This window comes from Aquarana catesbeiana, linkage group LG01 (assembly GCF_042186555.1).
Source record: "Aquarana catesbeiana isolate 2022-GZ linkage group LG01, ASM4218655v1, whole genome shotgun sequence".
Taxonomy (NCBI): Eukaryota; Metazoa; Chordata; class Amphibia; order Anura; family Ranidae; genus Aquarana; species Aquarana catesbeiana.
This window is the reverse complement of record NC_133324.1, coordinates 956,150,865-956,176,023: the sequence shown is the minus strand read 5'-3', so window position 1 is coordinate 956,176,023 and position 25,159 is coordinate 956,150,865. Positions and strand designations below refer to the sequence as shown.

The 25,159-nt window shown below is 43.7% G+C and overlaps 1 pseudogene; it reads left to right on the top strand.

Annotated features, from left to right (window-relative positions):
- Nucleotides 1–10,550: 10,550 nt before the first annotated feature.
- On the top strand, nucleotides 10,551–15,705 carry LOC141128432 (voltage-dependent L-type calcium channel subunit beta-4-like; annotated as a pseudogene).
- Nucleotides 15,706–25,159: the final 9,454 nt, after the last annotated feature.

Genomic DNA, 25,159 nt, shown 5'->3' with positions numbered 1-25,159 from the left:
ATAGATACACCCTACTTTGCATCAATGTTTCAGGCTGGTGGTGTGGGGGGGATATTTTCTTGGCACACTTTGGGCACCTTGGTACTAATTAGGCATCGTTTAAATGCCACGGATTTCCTGAGTATTGTTACTGACCATGTCCATCCCTTTATGACTGCAGTGTCCCCATCTTATTCCAGCAGGATAAAATCTGTATGAAATGTTTCCATCACCGTGTTGAAACTATGGCAGGAAGAATTAAGGCGGTTCTGAAGGCAAAAGGGGGTCCAACCCGATACTACCAAGGTGTACCTAAATAAAGTGGCCAGTGAGGGTATATGTGATCAGCCTGTCACGGGAAGGCAATGGTAGACAAGACTTGCATGTTAAAGGGATACCTAAACATGGAAGCCATCCAAGAAATACGGGGAGCACGTGAAGTTCCCTATTTTTGTCTAAAATAACTAACAAGTCCCCATATAAAATGATTTTTACAGGAATTTAAAGGGGTTGTTAAGTCTCCAGGTTTTTCACCATAATACATTCTATGTATTATGTTGAAGGTTTTTTTTTTTTATTGTGCAGCAGCCCCCAGAAGACCCCCGTTTACTTCCCTGAACCCATTGTTCCAACCTTGAGGACGAGCACAGCAGCTCCAGCCACTGGCTCAGGCCCTCATTGGATAGAGAGCAGCAGGAGCCATCGGCTCCTGCTGCTGTCAAGCAAATCCAGTGACACAGGATGCAGGGCCGAGTCCTGCTGTCTGTGTGCCAATGGACGCAGCAGGACCCGGGAGCGCGCACACACGAGTTCCCCCCAGGGAATGCGGGGCTCAATAGGGGCATTCAATGCAAAGGAGGAGCTAGGAGCGTCTCCAGGGAACCCCAGGAGTGGAGGTTCAGGGCCGCTCTCTGAAAAAACCCTTGCTCAGAGGTGACAAGTATAGACTTTTTTTTTTTTTAAATAAAATAGACAACCATCTTTATTATCACTTTAAAGCGGAGTTCCAGGCTTTTTTTTTTTTGTTAAGTCAGCAGCTACAAAAAGTTTAGCTGCTGACTTATAATAAACAGACACTTACCTGCCCCACGGTCCAGCGATGCGATCGCCCGGAGTGTCGCTCTCTCCCACTCCTCTCCGCCGGCGAGGTCATAGCCACTGTGGGCAGCCGGGTGTGGCAGTTTTCGGCTTTGTGGCCGGGCATGCGCGAGTCCCGTTGCACGTTCCCAGTTGACAGACAATCTTCTGAGACCTATCGCATGTTCCAGAAGATTGCCGAGAGGAAGGGGCCACCTAGGGGAAGAGGATGAGTCGCCTAGGCGGCCTGTGAGCGGAAGGAGGAAGTCGGACAGGAAGTCCCACTCAAAAGTACCCACCCACTCCCCCCCCCAAAAAAAATGACATGGCAAATGTGGCATGTAAGGGGATGAGAAATACTTAAAGCGGAAGTTCCACTTTTGGGTAGACCTCCGCTTTAAACCCAAAATGACAGGCAAGAGGTCCAGTTTTAAACATCCTTCATTTGAAAGTCGGGGGGAGGACAATCTACCCACTGTGTCTTGGGTGGTCCAAGACAACTTTCTTCAGGTCCTACACACACTGTATGAATATACACTGGTAGTGAACTTAAATACTATATTTTAGGGTGATGTAACCATTGGCCTGGACCCCTGCTGTTTTGACAACCAGATCTCTTGGCTGTGTCGTGTCAATTACATTACATAAGTAAAGTTGACTGGAAGCCCGTGTTGCCCTGCCTGGGAACCTGATTTGTAGCCTAACGTGTTGATGTTAATAATCACAGAACACACACACACACACACACACACACACATTGTTATATCCACTAGAGGGCCTCAGAACATGTTTTTTGATAGATCAGATTTATGTTTAAACTGTACCTCTTATCGCCAATTGGATGCAATCAATGATGTGAACAAATCGTATTTTGGCATTTGTTGCCATTGGTATATACAGTCATTACCTTCTAAATTGAGGCTTTGCATATCATGGCCGCTGGTTGCAAATGAGGCTTGACTTTGTATTACTATGCTGAATGAAAATGATGCTTGAATGTTGCCTATTATGGCCGCTGTTTGAGAACGAGGCTTGGCCTGTTTATTGTACTATTTATAGCGAAAGCTCAGCGCACTGCCTGTGCCCCAGGAAGACGTCATGTATGACAAAACATGTTGGGTGGAGCTACACGCTGACGCTGTCACGTCCTTCATTATCCCGGAAGTGGGGGTGGAATTGTGTGCCGGCAAACACATTTTACTAAAGGCCCACTTTTGTTTTTAGAATTAGTAAATAGGTTTTTGACTTCTAATTAAACATAGTCCTTAGCTTTATTGAGAAACTTCACAGGAGCATGCCTGATGTGCCCAAGGGGTCATACAAAAGGTACCTTCTGGGAGGACTTCTATAGACACCCTCCCAGAACAAGAGAAATGTGGTAGTAAAGTTGTTACACTACATCAGAACAACTACTGACTCAACAAGGATGACCTCTAGACCCCTTTCACACTGGGGCTTTTTCAGGCGCTTTTGGGCTAAACATAGCGCTTGTAAAACAGCTCCCCTGCAGTCTCAGTGTGAAAGCCAAGGCGCTGGTAGGACGTTAAAATCCTGCAAGCAGCATCTTTGAAGCGGTGAACGAGCGGTGTGTACACCGCTCCTCCACCGGTACTGCCCATTGAAATGAATGGGTAGCGCTGCTTTGTGGGCGGTTTTAACCTTTTTAGGCTGCTAGCGGGGGTTAAAAGTGCCCCACTAGCGGCCGAATACCTCCGCAAAACCGCCGACGCCTTGGTGTGAAAGCGGCCTTAATGCATGTTGAAAAACAAGGGCATAACAAGTAGTTGACCACATTTCTGCTTAAATGTTTCCATCGGCTCTCAAGTGCCAGCGGCGCACCATTGCCAGTAAGGGAAAACCGGCAGTGAAGCCTTGCAGCTTCACAGCCGGTTCCCTACTACGCACGTAGGGGAAGGAGGGGGGCCCCCCTGACTTTCCCAGTGATCACGCCTTGGCAAGGTCTCGGCGAAATCACCCAGGAGTGGGGATGGGTAGCTGTCAAATTGGGTGAAACTCTGCATTAGCAATTTCAAAAAGTGAAAATCTACTCACAGCAGCATTATAAAATGAGGGTCAGAGACTGCTAGCACTGTACATGAAAGGATCTAGAACCACTTACCTTAATTTGGGCAAACAGAAGCTCCCAGCAAAGTAGTTCTCTACGCAGGGCACCGTCAAATCTTTTTCTTCGTACGAGCCTTGGAACCTGAGGGTAAAGCAAGGATAAAACGAGGCATCACACATCCACAAGACAGATACACAAATGTGAGAGAGGGAGAGACTGCTAGCACTAAACATGGGGGGGGGGGGGGATCTAGAACTACATACCTTAATTTGGGCAAACAGAAGCTCACAGCAAAGTAGTTCTCTACATAGGTCAACCGTCAAATCTTTTATTTTGTACCAGCCTTGGAACCTGAGGGTAAATCAAGTATAAAACTAGACATTACACATCCAGAAGAGATATATACACCAATGTGAGAGAGGAAGAGACTGCTAGCACTGCACATGGGGAGAGGGAATCTAGAGCCACATACCTTAATTTGGGCAAACAGAAGCTCACAGCAAAGTAGTTCCCTACGCAGGGCACCGTCAAATCTTTTACTTCGTACGAGCCCAAGACCTGAGGGTAAAACAAGGATAAAACGAGGCATCACACATCCACAAGACAGATACACCAATGTGAGAGAGGGAGAGACTGCTAGCACTGCAATATCAATAACATATTTGTGGTGTAAAGCATAAAAAATGTTGAAGAGTATCAGACATTACATAAATAATAAATGCATTACCTTACATAAATAATAAATGCTATAAAATGTGAAAATGATATGAAATATCAGACATTGAATGCCTGATAAACGAAATAAGGAAGAAAAAATAAAATGAATAAAAATAAATACAATAAATGGAGAGGGGAGCATATATGGGCTAAAAATTGTAGACCCGGGGAACCCACAGCTATATGGAGGCGGGGGGGAGGGGGGAGAAACAGAGGACCCCAAAGGTATAAATGTAAAAAGAACAAAATATCAATCGGCTACAGATGGAAAAAAATCAAATAGCCACTATGCCTGATTGATGAAGGAGTTGAGGTCCCACTCAACGTTCAATCCAAACGGAGAGTAGGACCCCAACTCATAGAATCAATACGTTTCGAGGCGGGAAATGCCTCAAAGTCGTGACTCGCCTCTCCAGTGAGGAATGAATCTATCAATCACCTGGAAGAGTGTGCCCGAAGGATCTTTATTGTGATACTGTAAATGTCGTACTGTATGCTTACTTTTCCCACCCTTGATTCCGGCTATGTGTTCATTGACCCGGATGGTAAAGGTCCTGATAGTATGGCCAACATACTGTTTATGACAGGGACAAGTCAGTAAGTAAACAATATATTGGGAAGAACATGTGGCAAATTGTTTCATGTGGTATATGTGGGACGTTACAATAGACGTAAATGTCAGCATCCTTTGCCGCCCCCCTATGTTGTGATGACACACATTGCACTTGCGACATGGATAGTAACCCTTATAATCTTGGAAAAGGGAAACTTTCTTGGGGGGGGATCTATAACGTTTGGGGCAATCTGCCCCTGAATAGATCGTGCACCCCTAAAAATGACTGCAGCTTGCTCAGGAAGAGCTGGGCCCAGCAGTCTGTCATTTAGGAGCACTTTCCAGTGTTTCCTAAAGATCTTTTTAATTTGTTTAGATTGGAGGGAATGGGTGGTAGTGAAAGCCCATTTGAACCTCGAGTCAGAAGTGGTCTTCGGACGCTCAATCAGAGTGGAGCTTCTCTCCAATGACATAATGGCGTTAATCTCCCTGTCCAAAAGATCTGAACTGTAACCTTTTTCCAGGAATCTGTTCTTAAGTAATTGGGACTGTGACAAAAAGTCGGAAGTTCTGGTGCAGTTGCGACGTAACCTCAAAAATTGACCGTGTGGGATCGCCCTAAGCCATTGTTCCTGGTGACCACTGTCGACCGGAATGTAACTATTCCGGTCGGTAGGTTTGAAATAAGTTCTAAATTCCAAATGATCTTGTATCACCAGGATCTCAAGGTCTAAAAAGTGAACCTTGGAGGAACTAGCCTCATAGCTCAAAGAGATCCCCGGTCGTTCAAATTGAGGGTAGTCATAAAATCATCTATTGAGGCGCGGTCTCCACAGGAGGAGGATGTTGTCTATGTACCTGGCCCAGAGAACCAATTCTGGCCTTAGGTCAACATAGACGACATCCTCCTCCCACTGCGACATGAAGAGGTTGGCGAGGCTGGGCACAAATTTTGCGCCCATTGCCACGCCCCTCTTCTGCAGATAAAACTGGTCCTGGAACCAGAAATAGTTATGCCTGGTGGCAAATTTCAAAAGCTGCATAATGAAATTGCGTTGAAGGAGGGGAAGTCTAGCGTCTCTAGACAAAAAACTTTCAACCGCCTCAAAACCCAAATCATGGGGTATGCATGTGTATAGTGCTGCCACATTGGCTGTGGCAAGAATCATTCCTTCTCTCAATTGGACCGATTCTAGAAGTTTAATGGTATCCCTGGTATCTTTGAGAAAGGAAGGGGTGGAGCGAACCAAGGGTTATAAATAAAAGTCCAAATACTTCCCAATCCGGGCTGTGACCGAGTCAATCCCGCTGACGATAGGTTGGCCAGGGGGATTGACAGTGGACCTTAGGGAGATAGTAAATAGCTGGGATACGTGGAGCTTGGGGGACTAGAAAGTTCTTTTCTTTCTTATTAATGATCCCCAAAGAGAAACCTTCATCAACTAGTTGTAACAAGGCCTGTTTATAGGTGGTGGTGGGATCCATGGGAATAGGACTGTAAGTGTCTGTGTCACTCAATATTCTACCCATTTCTTTCAAATAGTCTGTTTTGTCTAAGACAACAATCCCGCCGCCTTTGTCGGTGGGGCGAAATTATAAGATTTTTTCTTTCGCACAAAGCTTTAAGACCTATATTGATGTCCGGTTTGATATAAACCCTCTTTTTATGACAAGATAATTTCTCTAGATCCTCCAAAACAAGGTTTTTGAAAACCTGGACAGAAGGCGCTAGAGTACCGGGGGGATTAAATAAAGAAGGATTGCATAATCTTGAGAGTAGAACAGCATTTTCTTCCAGAGAGGTGACTGTTGTCCTAGAAGAGTTAGTGTTGGTTAAGTAAGGTTTGGGGGGTTGGGCCAAAAAATGCCTCTGGGCGCTGAGTTTGCGTGTAAATTTGAGGACATCTATAAAGGTAGTAAACCTATTGAGGGGTCTGGGGGGAACAAATTTAAGACCCTTATCCAGGACAGTTTGTTCCGCTCTGGTGAGGGTAGTGGAGCTCAGATTAAAAATGCCGGCCCCCCTTAAGTCCTTTTTCTTTTGGCACTGGACCCTCCACCCCCCTCTAGTCCCTCTTTTCCTTCTAGGTTTCTTGGATATCCTTCCATGGGTCTCTGAAAACCCGAGGTGTGGGTAGGCCCAGGGTGGTTATAATTATAATGGTAAGGTGATCTGTTATAGGAGTCATCTTCCCTATCATATTGAGAATATGAATTGTGATAGGTCTTGTATGGAACGTTGTCACGAAGTGGAGTGTAACGATTACTGAGACGAACCGGGGTACGATAGCCATATTTAGCGTCGTAATGTGATCCCCGATTGTTCAATATGTTACTTCTGTTGGAGGGGGGACCTCTAAAGTAATTTCTAAAATGAGGGTCATTCATATGACCACTTTGTTGGCATCTCCCACTACCTCTAAAATTTCCACCGCCTTGTGAAAAAGGGGGGGGGAGAGACCCCCGAAGACTGAGGGGGCACCGGTCTAGAACCTAATTTGTTAGCTGTAACACGCTTAGGTCCTTGGGTCTGGGAAGGTTCATAAACCAACTTCCTATCTTGATGTGCCACAGGGGGAATAGAAGTATCCATAGGGAGTGGTTCCCCATTGGCAGGGGGAGATGTCAAAATCCTCTTCTGCCAATTGAAAACCAGATTGGTAGTGTAATTTGTACAATCCCTATTGTACTTTTTTTGTTTTTTGTTTCTTTGGTCTTTCTCTTCTTTTTCCAGAATAGATTTGAGATTGGTGGATGATGCATGCAATATATTCAGCAGAAGTCTTATAAGGAATCAACCTGTCTCTCAATTCTTTGATTTCTGAATCAATGAGAGACAACTTGATTTTTTTCCTATCAACCAAAATTTGTAAAAGTTTTATCCCTGTTACATTGAAATATTTGAACCAAGACTCAAGGTCTGGTTCATCTTGTTGGGGGGTGGATGTCCCACCTGAGACCCCTAGGGACCATGTGTTCCTTGACATACTGTTCAAAGAAAAGCAGTGTCCCACTGGAGGTGGAGTTCACTAATCATCAGGTTCTTAAGCCTAAGAAATAAGCTACCCATCTCAGAGTCTGGGTTAGTGGTGACAAAAACCCCATCAGTGTTGAGGGACCGGGATGTCCTGTATTCAAACACATCCATATTAAAAAGAACCCGTGAAAAGGTGAATGCTAGAGAGCTTCTGTGTGAAAGAGTCGAATAACACAAGAAAATATATAAAAAACACTGCGCTCTATATATAAAACAAAATGGATCAACAGCAGCATACGTTGTGACAAAAATAATGGAATAAAGGTGAAAAATGCAGCGCTAAAAAAATATTAAGGGATGAAAACCATAAATCAAGTCCATGGGTGTGGTCTTGGTGGTGAATGATGTGGTAAATAAATCATATAGTCCAAATATGAAAAATAAAAAAAAGATGTGTAGATAAAGTGTCTACTCATGTCAACACACTGAAGGAAGAACAGGAGTGGGTGGTTGAAGTCCGAAAAGGACTGGTATACGTGATGTAGATCCGTGGGAGTGAAACGACATCAATGGTGCTCAACATCAAATGAGTGGAAGAAGATGGGTACTCTTACCGAATGAGGTGGACTCCCCTGCCAGCGACATGGAGTTAGTAAGGCAATAAGCCCCATCGGGCTGAGGAAGGTAAATCCGGGATGCTGGAACTGGCGGGGTGAACTTCAGCTGGCAGAACCTCCAAAGGTCGTTCAGTGGGTCCTCCAGGTAGAGATTCCAGATGCAGAGTCTCAAAGCCACAGCCTGACACAGATTGCTCAGAAAGGATATTTATCTCGTCCAGGTATGTAAAAGAAAAAGGGAGAGACTGCTGGCACTGCACATGAGGGGGGGGGGGGGTAATCCTATAACCGCACACTAGGGTTGCACCGATATTCATTTTTTAAGACTAAGTACAAGTACTGATACTTTTCCTCAAGTACTCGCCAATACCGATTCCTATTTTTACTTTAACACTGTACCTTTAACATTTTAGGTAGGGGGGGGCGGGTTATTGTTTAGGGTGGAGAGGCAGGTTATTGTTTAGGATGGAGAAGCGGGGAGGTGGGTTATTGTTTAGGGTGAAGAGGTGTTATTGTATATACAGGAAGGGGGGGTATTTGGGAACCCTACAGCTGCCAATCACTGCACTACAACATCCAGCAGAGCTGCCCTCCCCCTCAGTGGCAGCTGGTTAAGTTTTAGGATCCACCAGACCCTGCCCTTTTGATCCCTCCCACTTCTCATAAGCCCCACCCCTTATAGAATCCATCCACTCCGTCTCCTGTATTTCACCCATAGTGTCAGGAGTATACAGCTCAGCATCACAGGACAGAGTATACAGCTCAGCCTCACAGATCAGGGTATATAGCATCACTGATCAGTGAATATAGCAGCTCAGCCTCACAGATTGGCACTGACCGCTCACGGCACCCATCGCTTGCGGCACTTACCACCGGGCTGTGGTGTCCTGACTGTCTCCTGCAAAGCAGCAGCGGTGTCCTTCCTCAAGTCCAGCGCGCATCTCCTCTGCTCGTGCCTCCTCTTCCAAAGACCCCTTTCACACTGGGGTGGTGGGGGGCGTTGGCGGTAAAGCGCCGCAATTTTTAGCGGCACTTTACCATCATTCGCCTGTATTACTTAGAACCCCCAAAACATTTTATATATATATATATATATATATATATATATATATATATATATATATATATATATATATATATATATATATATATATATATATAAAATTTTGTTAGCAAAAATTCTGGAGAATAAAATGGCGTTTTTTCCAATATTTTATGTCACACAGTATTTGCACAGCTGTCTTTCAAACGCAATTTTTTTTGGAAAAAATACACTGAATAAAAAATTCAGTACAGCAAAGTTAGTCCAATTTTTTTTTTGTAGATCATGAAAGATGATATTATGCAGAGTAAATATATACCTAGCATGTTAAGGTTTTAAAAAAATATTGTGCACACTCGTGGAATGGAGACAAACTACGGTACTTTAAAATCTCCATAGGCGCCAATTTTTAATGGTTACTAGTTTAGAGTTACAGAAGAGGTCTTTTGCTAGAATTATTGCTCCCATTCTGAGGATCGTGGCGATACCTCACATATGTAATTTGAACACCGTTTTGCGGGCGTGACTATGTGAGCATGTGGGAAGGGGACTGCTTTAAAAATGTTTATTTTTTAGTTTTCATTATTTATTTATTTAATTTTTTTTTTACACTGTCTAAAAAAATCACAATCCCCAAATCCATCCTTTGCACTTAAAAGTATTCAAAAAGCCCAAATCTGCATTCTGAAATACTGTGGATTTTCGTGAGTCGCAACTCCGGGCAGCCGGCGGATTTCCCGGCTGGTCGCTCGGGTGTCCCGGTGGGTCAGGGAACCCGGGCGGAAGGCAGCTGCTAAGCAGGTTTCATCCCGGTACAACCACTTCCTCAAAGCCATGTTACAGGTACATTGTTTTGTGGGAAGTGCTATTCTACAGGACTTTTATAAGGCAAGGGCTCCCCAAAAAGTAGGCAGTAATTTATAAAAAATATATTTTATTAGAAAAGGTTAAAAACAGAAAAAAGATGCGTAGTGGTGAAACTAAAGCTAATAAAGGGTCTGGAGGATCTTAGTTATGAGGAAAGGTTGCGAGCTCTGAACTTATTCTCTCTGGAGAAGAGACGCTTGAGAGGGGATATGATTTCAATTTACAAATACCGTACTGGTGACCCCACAATAGGGAGAAAACTTTTTCGCAGAAGAGAGTTTAATAAGACTCGGGGCCACTCATTACAATTAGAAGAAAAGAGGTTTAACCTTAAACTACGTAGAGGGTTCTTTACTGTAAGAGCGGTAAGGATGTGGAATTCCCTTCCACAGGCGGTGGTCTCAGCGGGGAGCATTGATAGCTTCAAAAAACTATTAGATAATCACCTGAATGACCGCAACATACAGGGATATGTAAGGTAATACTGACACATAATCACACACATAGGTTGGACTTGATGGACGTGTGTCTTTTTTCAACCTCACCTACTATGTAACTATGTAATTACAGACTAAATGCACAATACATTTCATACACAAGACCACTTGCTATGTCTAGTGAACACACAACAGAGTGTAGCCAACGCGTTTCGAGTTATGACGTTGATCCTCTTCATCAGGGGTAAGTGGTTGTGGATAAAACAATAAGATCTATAATTGACAGATAATGTAAGAAATTGTCATAACTATAAAATGTCGGAAATACGATCATTCCAATCAAATGAAAAACAAACTTACGAAAATACTAATTAGAATAGGAAAACTCACATCTTACGAAATTATGAATCAACAGAAACTAAACTAAACAAATGTTTCCTTTGTGCACATGTCTAATGTTTTCCCTCCTTGTAAACAACCTTTCCATAGCGCTAGTACTGTCCCTACTCTGCCAATTTGCAAAAGTGCGCTCCAAACCTGGGAGTCAGACTTTGCCTGACCCAAGATGGCTGCTAGAGTCACATGGAGTGCAACATATAATAGGATAGCTTCCCAGGAAGTGACCCAGGAAACCACAGAGGAACTATGGGGATCAGGTATTCTAGGGTTTTTTGATCAATTTTATATACCGTATTTATCGGCGTATAACACGCACCCCAAGTTTAGGAGGGAATTTTAAGGAAAAAAACTTACATTTAAATGCCCATCAATGCAGCCTTATCAGTGTCCATCTGCAGCCTTGTAGTGTCACTGCAGTTTTTAAATATGGTGCCGCCGAGAGACACAGAGCCGGTCCTGTGTCTCTCGGCGGCTCTCAGCTCCTCTCGTAGTGCTGTGGGCGGAGCCGAGCGCCGCCGACATTCATACATAGCCGAGTGTACTCGGCTAGGTTCTGCTAGCTCCTCTCGCAGTCACGCCCAGTCCCTGTGTTATGTCCATCATAGGGCGGGACTGTGAGCGGAGCTAGCCAAACCTAGCCGAGTACACTCGGCTATGTATGAATGTCGGCGGCGCTCGGCTCCGCCCACAGCACTACGAGAGGAGCCGAGAGCCGCCGAGAGACACAGGACCGGTCCAACTTCCAGTTGTTTTTGGGGGTCTATTTCTTTTGGGCAAATGTGTGATTCCCCATCTTCTTGTCTTCTGTGTTAGATTCACTAGATGGCGCACACAGATATTAGACTTGTGGAGGGGCCGACGTTTTTGTTTTTTGTGTTTCACAGTTACAAATCGTCGTGCAGTACTGTTAACATGCACTGTCTGGAGTCGTATCCGTTGAGGTCATCTTGCGGCGCCTAGGCGCACGCTAATGACATCTCAACAGATAGGAATCAGGTGTATCTCATTGTTTTTAAGGGGAACTGATTTTTCAGATGTTCCCTGTGGCAGCTTGCATGGTGGTGGAGAGACACGCTGTGGAGTTGATCGACTGGTATGTGTTTTGTTATATGTGTTGGCATGACCCTTATGATGTGTTCCTGTATGAACCATTTCTAATGATATGTTTGTCCACAGATCCTGGTAGATCTGGTGTTTGACTGAGATCCTGTGTAATATCCTATTGTGAACACTCGTTAAAGTCTGGATCCCTATTGAGTATATCCAATCCGCTTGATGTGAGCTTGACATTATGCTTTGAGATCTCCCAAATAGGTTGGTGTTTCTTTTGATTATTCTCATTAGGATTAGATCGGTATTGGGATGTTTCAATCATTCTAACAATAAGCCTCTTTAATGCTCTTTATACATTACATAGAATCTATATGTTGCTTTGGATGGTTCCTTGAACTATTTCCATCTACACCTGACTTCAATTTCCATTTGGATAACACACTCTCTCTCCCCACCCAGATTATATGCACTGCTTAGTGAAGACTTCATAGGTGTGATATATCACCAATTAAAATGTTTTGATTTCATTTTTTGAATTTAATTATCTGTAATATGATGGCTGTGAGAGAGATTTGTCCACCCTAATAAAGTTCTTATTTTTAAAGTATCTTCTTTTTTATGTAACAGTCTCCGTATGTGACTTCACTTTTCCTGGTTCCCGCACTCGTCTGAAAAAGGGAGGAAAAAAAGCAAATTGGACATAATGTCACACAAAATTCCAAAAAATGGGCTGGTCATAATTCTTGGCACCCTTTCAAAATTGTGGATAAATAAGATTATTTCAAGCATGTGATGCTCCTTTAAACTCATCTGGGGCAAGTAACCGGTATGGGCAATATAAAAATCACACCTGAAAGCAGATAAAAAGGAGATAAGTTCATGTAGTCTTTGCATTGTGTGTCTCACACTAAGCATGGACAACAGAAAGAGGAGAAGAGAACTGTCTAAGGACTTGAGAACCAAAATTTGGGAAAAATATCAACAAGCTCAAGGTTACAAGTCCATCTCCAGAGATCTAGATTTGCCTTTGTCCACAGTGTGCAACATTATCAAGAAGTTTGCAACCCATGGCACTGTAGCTAATCTCTCTGGACGTGGACGGAAGAGAAAAATGAAAGGTTGCAACAACAGGATAGTCCGGATGGTGGATAAGCAGCCCCAAACAAGTTCCAAAGAAATTCCAGCTGTCCTGCAGGCTCAGGGAGCATCAGTGTCAGCGCGCACTATGCGTCAACATTTAAATGAAACGCTATGGCAGGAGACCCAGGAGGACCCCACTGCTGACACAGAGACATAAAAAAGCAAGACTACACTTTGCCAACACATACTTGAGTAAGCCAAAATCCTTCTGGGAAAACGTTTTGTGGACAGAAGAGACCAAGATAGAGCTTTTTGGTAAAGCACATCATTCTACTGTTTACCGAAAACAGAATGAGGCCTACAAAGAAAAGAACACAGTACCTACAGTGAAATATGGTGGAGGTTCAATGATGTCTTGGGGTTGTTTTGCTGCCTCTGGCACTGGGTGCCTTGAATGTGTGCAAGGCATCATGAAATCTGAGGATTACCAAAGGATTTTGGGTCGCACTGTAGAGCCCAGTGCCAGAAAGCTGGGTTTGCATCCGAGATCTTGGGTCTTCGGCTCCATTCACACTAGCGCGTTTTTTTGATGCATTTTGCATTTTGCAGAAATGCACGGGAATTTTTTAACATGGGTTCCTATGGAACATGTTCACATCAATGCCTTTTTGTTTCTCTGCATTTTTGGAAAGGGTCGGGGACTTTTTTTCATGCAAAAAGCAGCGTTTTGCATGTAATGGATTTCAATGGACAAGCATCAAAAACGCAAGTGCACCGTTTTTGCTGTGTTTTTGATGCGTTTTTGCCGTGTTTTTTTTTTTTTTTTTTAATTTTTTTTAAAATTTTTTTTTTTTAGACTGTAAAAAAAACCGTAAAAAAAAAAAACGCAAATCGTGGCAAAAACGCCGCAAAAACGCTGCTCAAAAACATGGCAAGCATGAAAAAAAAACCTCCAAAAACGCCCAAAAGCAACATGCATAGGTGTGAATCGAGCCTTCCAGCAGGACAACGACCCCAAACATACGTCAAAAAGCACCCAGAAATGGATAGCAACAAAGCGCTGGAGAGCTCTAAAGTGGCCAGCAATGAGTCTAGATCTAAATCCCATTGAACACCTGTGGAGAGATCTTAAAATTACTGTTGGGAAAAGGCGCCCTTCCAATAAGAGAGACCTGGAGCAGTTTGCAAAGGAAGAGTGGTCCAAAATTCCGGGTGAGAGGTGTAAGAAGCTTATTGATGGTTATAGGAAGCGACTGATTTCAGTTGTTTTTTCCAAAGGGTGTGCAACCAAATATTAAGTTAAAGGTGCAAAGAATTTTAACCAGCCCTTTTTTCGAGTTGTGTGTGACATTATGTCCAATTAGCTTTTTTCATCCTTTTTTGTTTTGTTCCAATGCACACAAAGGGTATAAACATTATAAGCAATACTTTTCTATGAGAAATACTTGATTTTCAGGAAAAAATTGACTGTATACTGTTGTCCTGATCAAAAAGTCACCTTACCAAACAGGTGGCATCTGTGGTAAAGACGAATGTGAGCTACTGTGAGGGTCTGGATGAAGAAGTCCCTGTACCAGGCACTGTCATATTCTTCAATACCAAGAACTTTTTACACATTAAGCCCGGGTTCACACCTATGCTAATTAGATGTGCCTTTCCCCGCATCTAATGCGCATAGTAGGAGAATGTGACTGGCTTCCTATGGAGCCGGTTCACATATCTCCAGGGGCGGCTGCGGAGCGCACTGCACAAAAACGCTGCGTCTTTGGCTGCGTTTCAGGGCCGAATTCAGGCATAGAATCGGCCCTGATTCGTCCCTGAAATGGGGAACAGGGACGCACAGCGCTGCTGTGCGATCCGCTGCACGTTATAGTGTGAACCCGGGCTTAAGAGAAATACAACATAGACTGGTGGTTAGGTTAAAGAAGGCTGTGAAATTGACTTCATCCCAAGTCCTCTGAGGCTGAATATAATATGAATACAGCAAGGACAGAAGAGAGGATGTTTTTGTGGAGGTAAATCAAGTGGAACATCTTCATCAAGTCTTAGGGGAATGGTATTGGCAAAACAGAAGTAAAAAGTGACTGAGCATATACCACCTTATGATGTTGTACCTTCTATGAGACTGGTAGTATTAGTTGGTCCATCGCTGAATAGAGTGATCCATTACAAGGGTGACGGCAGACATTTCTCTCGCCAAGAGATCCATGTTAAATAATCCAAGCAGGAGGGCTATAATTATATGCTCAAACACCAGATTCAGTTTAGCAGTGCAGGGTGGTTCATAAAGAAGTATACAGTTTCATTTGGAAGACGGCACTTTATTCTTCACAGAAACAGGAATTACACTTCACTTTCACTGGTTTGGTGGTGGTAATGGACTTTTTTATTGCATATTTACACCTGTCTATGTGGTTTATGAGCACAGTATGGAAATGTAATTTATTCAGTTTTTTTTTTTTTTTTACCATTAATCATCTGGCACAGCTAATCAAGACTTCATTGTTCACGTCAAAGTGTCTCTGCCATAAGCTTTGAAAATCCAAAAACGCCTAAATGTACAGTTTATAGCTGACAAACTTGCACAATGCCCACCAGAAATGTTTGACGTGACCTTGGATGAGAATCAGCTAGAACAGGGATATGTAATTAGCGGACCTCCAGCTGTTGCAAAACTACAAGTCCCATCATGCCTCTGGGTGTCATGCTTTTGGCTGTCAGAGTCTTGCTATGCCTCATGGGCCTTGTAGTTCTGCAACAGCTGGAGGTCCGCTAATTGCATATCCCTGAGCTAGAAGATGCCTGTGAGCATTAAGCACAGTACCTAGAAGCGTGCTGGTGAGCTCAGTAAAACACAGTGGACCAACACCAGCAGATGACACGGCTCCCCAAATCATCACAGACTGGAAACTTCACACTGGACCGCATGCAACTTGGATTCTGTGCCTCTCCACTCTTCCTCCAGACTTTGGAACCTTGATTTCCAAATGAAATGCAAAATGTACTTAACTCCGAAAAGAGGACTTTGGACCCCTGAGCAACAGCCCAGTCATTTTTCTCCTTAGCCCAGGTAAGATGCTTCTGACGTTGTCTCTGGTTCAGGAGTGGCTTGACACAATGTGACAGTTGTAGCCCATGTCCTGGATTAGTATGTGCGTGGTGGCTCTTGAAGCACTGACACCAACCGTAGTTATCTCCTCATGAATCCCCCCCCCCCCCCCCCCCCCAAATTCTTGAATGGCCTTTGCTTCGCAATCCTCCCAAGGCTGCGGTTATACCCGTTGCTTGTGCACCTTTTTCTACCACACATTTTCCTTCCACTCAACTTTCCATTAATATGATTGGATGCAGCAATCTGTGGACAGGTAGCTTCTTTAGCAATGACCTTCCATGACTTACCCTCCTTTTGGAGGGCATCAATCACTGTCTTCTGGACAGCTGTCAAGTCAGCGGTCTTCTCCATGATTGTGTAACCTACTGAACCAGACTGAGAGACCATTTGAAGGCTCAGCAAACCTTTTTACAGGTGTTTTGAGTTAATTAGCTGATTAGAATGTGACACCATGGGGCTGATTTACGAACATGGTGGCACGTTTGCGTGCGGAGGCACAATAATTGCGACACGGTGCATAATTAAAGTAAGTAGAAAACAGCTGGCAACTTGAGCCGGTTGCATGGAATTGGTGTGTGCCAGGCACAAACACATTCTTAAATACAGGAGAACGCGCATCCAGCACTTGCTCATTGTAATGCTGATCATCTTAATGAGCTTCTTATTAGCACACAGAGTATATTGCTTCCAGCTTTATTCCCTTTCATTAACTTCTTTTTGAAACAAGTCAATATTCATTCTAGAGATCTTCCTCATATCAAAAATTGTGCGGATGTTCCTCTTGACTTGGATGTGAAATATCATAAGTTTTGAAATGTAATTGTGTGCATTTCATGGTGATAGTCTATAAACATGGGTGGACCTCAAATTTCCATGAAAACATCTTCTCAATACATGTCTGTGTATTGTGCATTCTGCCCAACTAATTTCCCCATACACTGTGAAATCTGATTGGACAACGTCTGCATCTAGTCCGTAATCTGACCAAGTGCCTGAGCACAAGTTTCACACCGTATGGCCATTGTTACTTTGGTAGAGTTTAGATCAGTATAAATAAATTTGTCATTAGGACAATGGACAGGGAACTGTATGTTAAAAAATCTGATTAACCAATGTTCCAGCCCACAATAAATAAGATGTGAACACGCCTGAACAGTTACTGATTTGTACAATCAAATTGTATTTATTAAACAAAGCAGAAAGGCCCTTCCTTTTGAGAACACAGGGGATGCACATGTTTAGAAAGTATGGGGACTCCAATATCCATCAAAGACTCTTGCTGAAGAGAGAAATGATTATGCACCCCCACCAGCTTCATAGAGGACAGGGATGGTGAGGTTGCTGGGCTCCTTCCAAACCACCTCCTGGCATGCCAGGGTGTTTATGCAGATCCTTTATGCCAGTTCTTGCCTTGTACCACAAAATATCCACTTTCCAGAAATGCATCCACGTGGAGGACCTGAAGATAGATTTCTCCCAGAACCACAAGCAGTACCACACCTGTTTTGACTTAATCTTTTCTCTCCATTTTAAAGTAGAGCTCCACACAAAAGGTGAAGCTCTGCTAGTTTACCTCCCCCCCCCCCCCCCCCCCTCCGCTGCCACATTTTGCCAGCTTCCGGGAAGGGAGGGGGGAACGGGAACCTTGATTTGATAGGTACCCGTTCCCACTTGCGAGAAACTCAGCCGGATGTTCCAACCCTCCTCCTTCCCCTACCACCGGGCCATTCACAAAGCGTGCTGTGCTTTGTGGATGTGCAGAAGGTAACTGGCTGTGAAGCTGAAAGGCTTCACTGCTGGGTTTATCATAGCCAAGATGGTGAAGCCAGCACCGAAGAGCCAAATAAAAAAATTGGTTCGGGTGAGGACACCGCTGGATTCCTGGACGGGTAAGTAATAATATTAAAAGTCAGCAGGTACAGTATTTGTAGCTGCTGACTTTTAATTTGATCAGATGGAGCCTGGAGCTCCACTTTAAGTGATCTTTGTGGGGCATTCATTTATTTATTTTTGGCAGCCTAACACCACCGTTCTTGTTATTTTGGCTTTTCATTTTTGAACAAAACATCAAAAGAAACACACCTGTAATGTAGCACTTCTTAATTCTTCCCAGGGTCTGTCACAACTTACACCTAAAAGGTTATCGGCTACTAAGAAAATACCAAAGAAAATCCGTAAATATAGCAAATATTAGTTACATTCTCAAAAACACATTTTGCATCTTCATAATGCATACCCCAACACAAACACCCGACAATGGTTTGACTCCATCTCTACTCTTCAAAAAATAATGCTGGTCTTTTTCCCTTTCCTTACACTTTTGCTTAAAAGGGTTCTAAGGGCAGAGTTTTTTACATTTAGCAATTCTTTACCTGAAGGGCAATAAAAAAAAAAATTCTGTGCATTAACCACCCCTCCTCCCAATCCCCACAAAATACTTACCTGAGACCAATCTCAATCCAGCAATGTGCACAATATCCATGCCTTTCCTGGCTCTCTCCATTCTCATTAGCTCAGAGACAGCTCTGGGAGCCATTGACTGCTGCTGCCATGAGTGCTGTCAGGGGACCCCAGAAGGGGGAGGATGGAGGTGATCTGTGCAAAACTATGACCCAGAGTAGATATTTATGTTTCTTATAATAAAAAATTCAATTAAACTTACATTGCAGCATGCAACTTGCTAGCATGTTGACTAGAGAGTAGCTTGAGGGACTACAACCCCTGTCAGATTTGACTTGCTATCTGGCTTCTGGTGAGGGAGACAAGTCATACATATTTGTTAGCTTACAACCAAACACAGCTGTGTTCCAACAATACCCATGAACGAATACGTACATGTAAAATATCGGGCTACCAGCTCAGTTCAGGTGGCACGTCCTGCCTCAGTGCTGTGGCTTGTGGGGACAGGAAGCTGACAGACCTCTGGCTCCCGCTCCTCAGAAGGCTCCCAGCTAGGCAGATGTGTAGCAGGCAAGGATGAACCTGGAAGCCTTCAGAGAAGAATAGAGAAGCTCACCCTCGGGCCTGGCGAGGCATAAAAAACGGCTCTTGAGGAGCCCAAATGTGGCCTCCCTAATGGCTCGGCTTTTCTTTAATGCCTTATTATATTGGTGCTCTGCCTGGCCCTGGGGGTTGTGGACTAGCGGATGTGAGCCATCAGCCACGGGTAACCAGCATCCCCTAGAAAAGGAAAGATAATTACTTTCTAGATCTAAATGCCAGCTTACAAACTACCCCCAAAAAAATATCTGTCAACCGTCAGATCTCTAACAAAACATGGTCTGATCTATGCTTTCTTCTTGTGGGCTTAGGGAATTAGGCTAATTATTGCTTGAATATCTAAAAGCCAGGGTTGAGTTCACTAGATTAACATTGATGCTACATGTTACAAATAAAGCCAAACGTTTTTTGGGGGCTTCTGGTATAGAGGACTCTGGTTAGAGGCACTGCATTTTTTGGTTTAGTTTTAGTGTGCCGTCTATGTCAATTTGGAGACATTTCTATTTAAATGTCAGCACAGGGTAATAGTCTGAACATTAACACTGAAACACATTTTATTAATCTACCATCAAGCCACCCGGAGGGCATTTGACCTCTCTCAAACTTCTGGTATAGTCCACTGTGGCGAAGGATGTAGGCATCGTGACATGACCCTGGGAATCCTGTTTTTTAACTCATGATGCGCTCTCTGGTATCAATCACTACTTGAACGTTGAGTGAGTGGTACTGTTTGCAGTTCCTAAAGCTCACTTCCCTGTGCCGGGGTTGGGGGGGGGGGGGTAGGCTGATTGCAATAGCACCCAGAATATTTGGGAAGTGAGCACACCGGTGGAAATATTTGATTATGACCCAAGAAAAACTGACCAGTATCTTGAATAATACTACTCCGAAGTTTAAAAGAAAAAAAAAATATGGGAACCATGGGCTACTTTTATTGGGATTTCTCTAAACCAAGATATACCATAGCTTCATTACCTACATTAATATTACCGTATATACTCGAGTTTTTCAGCACATTTTTTTGTGCTGAAAGTGCCCCCCTCGACTTTTATACTGGAGTCAAGCACTTTTCTGCAGCAAAAAATGTCATTTTCCGAACCGATTTTGGGGCCCCGTATCTCAGGGTCACTTTGTGCTAGGAACCCCAAATTCCACTGGGTTGGCACACCAAATTTGGGGTTCCTAACACTAAGTGGCCCCAAGATACGGGGCCCCAAATTCGGTCAACTGTGTCCATCTGCAGCAATGTCATTTTGGGACCCTTTGGGTTCAGAGACCCCAAATTTTGGCTGCAGCTAGGGGGCATCTAGGAACCCTTAACTACCGAGTTTGAAGTTCGGGGGACCTATGGCTGCAAATGGGCATTGTTGACCCTCTTTTCCACTTACAGTAGCTGTGCATTTCTCACCCTCGTCTTATACTCGGGTCACTAAGTTTTTGCCATTTTTTTTTTTGTGGTAAATTAGGGCCTCGACTTATACTCGGAACGACTTATACTCGAGTATATACGGTAAGTTAGGCACGTTACTCACCCCTTTCCTTCCTTACTTACATCCCCTCTTTTCTCTTATTCTTATTCTTTTTTTTTTTTACTTCTTATTCTTCTCTTTTCTTAGATTGTTTAAGAACCTGGAGAAAATCTCTAGTTACATTATTTTCTTTTTAACATTTCAAGTTTATTGAAAGAAAGAATAGTAAACAAAGAATACACTGTATATTGCAAGTTCTGCAGGTACAACTGCGTACTTTTCGTTTTTTTTTTTTTTTTACACAGTAAACAATTAGTGTGAAGCTCGTATATCAGTCTAATTTTTTAACAGACATCGCATCACTGAGATTATTTCCACTAAGCTGACTTTGTGGCTATCAGAAAAATAAAAAATAGAGGATAAACCTTGAAATTTCTATCTATGTAGTCGCAAGCCTTTGCGATAAACATTTCTTATCAGTTGTTCAGCTTGTTTATTGTTTAGAATACATAAAAGTGTGGTCTCTTTAATTCTCTGGAACAATCTCACCAAGATCTATAAGAGAAGTACGGATTTCCGGGATATACACTAGTGGAAACATAGGCTATAGGTCAACCACGGAGTGGTTAGTAAGTTAGATTGTAGAAAAGAAGTATAAAAGAATAAGAAAGTGAGATAATGAAGTGAATGGCAGAAGTAGAGCACAGAGGTGGGGCACCCGCCCTGATCCCGACATCCCCACCATACCCGATTCAGGCGGGGAATTCCGCAGAATATTTGAAGATCAGCCAGGGCTGCCAAGTTTTGTGGAATCGGTCGATATGGCCTTTGTCTTGGGCCAATACATCTTCCATTTCATGGATTTCACTGACTCTCGACAGCCAATCCCTCACAGTTGGGACAGATGTGGAGAGCCAGTGCAGAGGTATTTGAGATTTGGCTGCGTTGAGGAGATGGATCGTCAACGAGCGTTTGTAGCGCCTAAAAGAGATATTGGATAGATGTAATAGACAACATGCTGGGGTCAATTCTATTCTGGTATCTGTAATTTTTTTAATTAAAACCTTCACTTCATTCCAAAATGGTTCAATTTTGTGGCACTGCCACCAGATGTGAGCTAACGTGCCTTTTTCGGAGAAACATCTCCAGCAGGTGTCTGGTTTTTGTGGATCCCATTTGTGAATCTTGTCAGGAGTGCTGTACCAATGGGTCAGAAGTTTGTAATTCGTCTCTTGCAATTTTGTGCTTATGGAACAGTTATGTGCTAGTGCAGCCACATACCTCCATTGTTTGTCCGAGATCTCCAAGTCAAGTTCTTCCGACCATCTCCTCCTGTGTCCGCACGACATCTCAGTCCCCGAGCGACTCAGCCACCCATATGCAACCGAAGTGGCCTTTTCAATTGGGGTTCCCTCCCGACACAGCGATTCCAGAGCCGTCAGGGGTCTGTATAATGATTGGGGTTCTTTAATGTTACCTAAGTAGCTTCTTATTTGGAAGTATGTCCAGAGTTTCAGTCGGGGTCGGTTTATGTCTGTCTTGAATGACGACCAATCTCTGAATTTGTTATCAATATAACAATCTCCGGCCAGTAAGGGATCTCCCGTCGGTATCGATCTAAGAGTCGGATTATGCAGGCCTGGATCAAAGCCTGGATTATCTGTCAGGGGCGTTAGAGGACTAGGTGATGTGGTCAACTTTTTTTGTCTAGCTAGGTCGGTAATGATCTTCAGTGTGGTGCCAGTGATCGGGTGAGACCTAACATCAGGAGGTAATGTTTTGATAGGGGACCATGGCAAGTATCTGAGTGGCAGCTTGGCTAGCGTTGACTCAAGTGATACCCAGTCTTTCTCCGGTTCATGACAGTGCCAGTCTATGATTCTGGTTATGTGTGTGGCCTGGTAGTAACTGCGGAAGTTCGGGAGATGGATTCCACCCAGGTCCTTGGGCTTGGTCAGAATGCCTATTTTGATTCTGGGTTTTTTATGTTGCCAGAGAAATCTCGTGACCATTGTATTAAGTTCGTTGAAAAATTTCTGAGGTATCTCTATCGGTAGTGTGCGGGACAGATATAAAAATTTGGGCAGAACGACCATTTTCACAATGGCCGCCCTGCCAAACCAGGAGAAGTAATTCTCATTCCAGGCTGTGAGGTCCTTCGCACAGTTTTTTAGAAAGGTCACAAAATTTCTCTCGTATGTCATTTTTAGGGATGGTGTGAGCCAAGTCCCCAGATATTTTAGTTTGGCCTTATCCCAGGTAAATGTTGAGTTCGCCTGTGTTAATTGGAGTATACTATCTGGAAGGGAGATGTTCAGGGCCTCTGACTTTGTGTAATTGATTTTTAGGTTGGATACAAATCCATAGTGTGCGAATTCTTGTAGCAGGTTAGGGAGAGTCGTGATCGGTTTCGTTAAGAAGAACAATAAGTCATCAGCATATGCAGCTACTTTGTACTCTCTATTTTTAATCTGGAAACCCTGTATTGCTGTATTCTTTTGCACTGTTCTTATAAAGGGCTCTAGTGATAGAATAAATAAAAGGGGCGATAGGGGGCACCCCTGTCTAGTTCCGTTTTTAATATACACTTTTTCTGAGAGAATTCCATTTATTTTTAATTCCGCTGACGGGTTTTGATAGAGAGACGAGATCCAATGTAGCATGTTCGGACCCAAGCCCACCTCTCCACACACCGCCAGCATGAAATCCCAAGCCACACGATCGAAGGCCTTCTCCGCATCTGTTGAGAGGAGAAAGCCCTCGATCTTCCTCTGTCTCGCAGCCTGTGTTAGCAAAAGAGCTTTAGTAACGTTGTCCCTGGCCTCTCTGTTTGGCATAAAGCCCACCTGCTCCAAGCCAATTAGCTTCGAGAGCAACGGTCCCATTCTCAGTGCAATGATTTTTGCGAACAGCTTAGCATCAAGATTCAACAAAGAAATGGGACGGTAGCTAGCACATTCCTCTGGGTTCTTGCCCTCTTTCGGTATCACCGTAATATGGGCAGAGAGGAAACCAGGGGTGATACGTCTTGGCTTGGATAAGGCATTCAGTGCGTCTTTTAAGGGTTCGGTTAGGATCTCTATGAAGGACTTGTAGTATGTGGCGGAATATCCATCAGGACCCGGGCTCTTTCCCGCTTTAAGTAATTTGATGGCCTGTTTGACTTCCTCTGTCGTGATTGGGGCTTCTAGGAGATCTGTATCCTCTTTGGGGAGAGATGGTAATCCGCTGTGTCTTATGTAATCTTGTATGATTTGTATCCTATCTCCTGACAGTTGTGGAGGCTTATGTTGTGGGGGAAGATTATACAGTTTCGTATAGAAAGCCTGGAAGTGCTTAGCTATTGCCTCAGGAGTTACCTCAAGCTTCCCCTCCTTGGATCTGATCCCACCTATCTGATTGAATTTTGTTCCCTGAGGGCTCTCGCCAGGAACCTCCCCGCTTTATCACCTGACTCATAATAGAGCCGCTTCTTAAAGAAAAGAATCCGTTTGGCTTTAGTATGGAGAATCTGCTGTAGCTCTTTCCTAGCCTCTAGGAGGCTCTTGGCCGAGGCCTCTGAAAGAGATTGTTTGTGTGAAAGTTCTAGTGTCTCAATTTGGGTGAGTAATTTTCTGATCTGGGCATCTCTTTCCTTTTTGCGTCTTGAACCCATCCCTATCAGGACTCCTCGTATGGTACATTTATGTGCTTCCCATATTAGTAGTGGGTCCATCCCCGGTGTGTTATTATGCTTAAAGAAATCGGTTATGTTGTTTGTAAGTGTAGGTAAGAGTGTCGGGTCTGATAATAGGGACGTGTTCAGTCTCCAAGTCTGTTGTTGTCTATTTGAGTTCTGTAAATCCAGTGTCAGTGAGACAGGTGCGTGGTCTGATATTGTTTGTATACCTATTCTCGCGGTGGATATTTTAGATAAATCTCTTTGAGAAACAAATATGTAATCCAGCCGGGCATATCTGTCGTGTGGTGTCGAGAAATGGGTATAGTCTCTACCTTCGGGATTAAGGAAGCGCCAGGAGTCCACCAACTGGAGCCCGTGTAGGAGAGACTTAATCTTTTTCAGAATTTTGTAGGTAATGCATGTCTTTCCATTGGACGTGTCCAGAAGTGGATTCAGAGGTACATTAAAATCCCCTCCAAGTACAATACAACCATTGGCGAACTCCTGTAGCCTCCTCACAATGAGTTGACAAAAGGTTATGTGGGATTTATTTGGGAAGTATACATTGGCGAGAGTTAAAGGTAAGTCGTTGTATGTACCCTTCAGCAGTACAAATCTGCCCTCAGGGTCACACATCTGTGCGTTTAGTTTAAATGGCGTGTCTTTGCCTATTAGTATCGTTACCCCTTTTGACTTGGAATCAGGTGTGGTAGCATGGAAAGCTCTCGGGAACCGTGGGGATGTTAATTTAGGAATGTTGTTTGTTTTAAAATGGGTCTCTTGTAGAAAAACAAATTGTGGTTTACCTTTTTTAAGTTCTCTGAGCAGAGTGGTACGTCGCTCGGGTATGTTTAAGCCTCTGATGTTGTGAGAAATCACAAGGGGTCGATTCCCCATCGATGTATATACCATGATGACGGAAGAGGAGGAGACGGCCGGATCTCAGATCTGCAAAGATAAAACAGTTACCTGAAGGTCTTACACAAGATCTCCAATCAGATATAGAGTACCTCTGATAACCCGGGCGAGTGCCCCCCCTCCACTGAAGTAAAGG